Below are 1,628 nucleotides of genomic sequence, written 5' to 3'. Positions count from 1 at the left end.
TGTGTTTATGACCAGGGCGCTTTTCACAGCTGCAGGTCACCTAATTTTACTTCTCCTCGGTGCAGGTTTAAAATAAACCCCCATAATTTGCCCTTCTCGCCCCACCCCACTTAAAAACACCCGCGGACTCTGGGTCCTGAGAGGGGTGAGCCCATGGCAGGCCCAGCTGCCTCTGTCAGCGATGCAAGTGTGCTGTGGCTTCGTGCCCTGTCACAGCATCACCACACACAAGATCCTGGCCCCAGCCTGTCTTTTGCACTAGCCGGCAATCATGGTGACCACCTCGTGCCAGGCTCCAGTGGGCCCAGCTTGGCACTCTGCTCCGTGGCTCCTCCAACAGGGGCCCAGGGTGGAGAACAGACTCGTTTCTGGTTTCGGGAGAGGCTGGGCGAGCACACTCCCTGCTGCCACTGTGTAGGAGGTGGCAACCTTGCGAGGGCTAGCCCACTGCCCACTGGCATTGCAGTGGGTTCCCTCGTCCCTGGACGCAGGAGCCAGAGGCTGCTCTGCCCCTCTGGAGGGGCTGCTCCTTCCCTCTCGGCCCTCCCTCTGGCCTGATCAGGCAGGCGGTCAGGCAGCCTCAGCAGAGGGCTGGTCCTGCCCCGTGGGGACCTGGACAGCCAGGCAGGCAGTGGTGGTTGTGCTTACAAATGGCCAGAGAGCCTTATTTTTCACATGAGCTAACAAAGTACTGAGGGGAGGCCTGGAGCCACTCCTATGGATGAGCTTGTGTGTGTATGTGTATGTGTGTGTACACAAGGGTATGCATGGGGGAGTGTGCATAAGCATGGATGAGCCTGTGCACACGTGAATGAATGTGGGTGAGAGTGTGCACATGTATCACTATGTCAGGAGGACGAGAGTGTACCCCCTGTAGCTGCCCACTTTTACCCCCTGGTCTGCCTAGAATCCTGTTCCAGAACTGGTCCCCTCCTCCACTTTTTGCACAGAGGCCAGAACAAGTGGCTCCCTGCCATCCAAACATCTGGGTGCCAGGATGGGCAAGCAGAACTGCTTTCTGGGGCAGAGAGGCTGCCTGGCCAGATGGCGGGGGATCCGCCAGGGTCCATGGAGACAGAGTGGCCTCCTGTGCCTGTGACACTGTGGACCCCCAGTGGCCCAGCCTGGACACTCGTTCTGTGCCCTCTTCTCTGGCTCAGGAGGAAAGGATTCTGTTGGCCAGTGCTGGGCAGGAAGCACAGCTTCCAGCCTTCTCGGTGAAGCACGAGATGCAGGAGGACCTTCTGAAAGGAAGAAGGAGAGAGAGAGAGAGGGAGGGAGGGAGGGAGATGGGATTAGCAAGCACTGGAAGGAGCCCTGAGTGACGTGTGGAAAGTAAAAGCACGGAACACTCAGCTCAAGCTGCTGCTTTTCTCCTGGAGGCTGAAATTCATAGGCAGGTAGCCAACAGCCACATTAGGATAAGAAACGTCATCTGTTTACAGCAGGTTTGCAGAACACCTTTCTTTGGTGCAGTGGGTGTGCAGGGCTCACCGCCCATGGACACTGGCCTGGCTGCTGTCTGTGGCAAGCGTGCTGGAGCAGGCAGGTCACTGTTTGTAAAGTGCCATCCTCCACTCACCTCCTTTCTCTGTCATCCTCTTTCCTCTGTGGCAGGTAAACACGTT

Source organism: Cynocephalus volans, chromosome 14, assembly GCF_027409185.1.
Source record: "Cynocephalus volans isolate mCynVol1 chromosome 14, mCynVol1.pri, whole genome shotgun sequence".
In the NCBI taxonomy this organism is placed as follows: domain Eukaryota; kingdom Metazoa; phylum Chordata; class Mammalia; order Dermoptera; family Cynocephalidae; genus Cynocephalus; species Cynocephalus volans.
Note: the sequence above shows the minus strand (reverse complement) of the source record.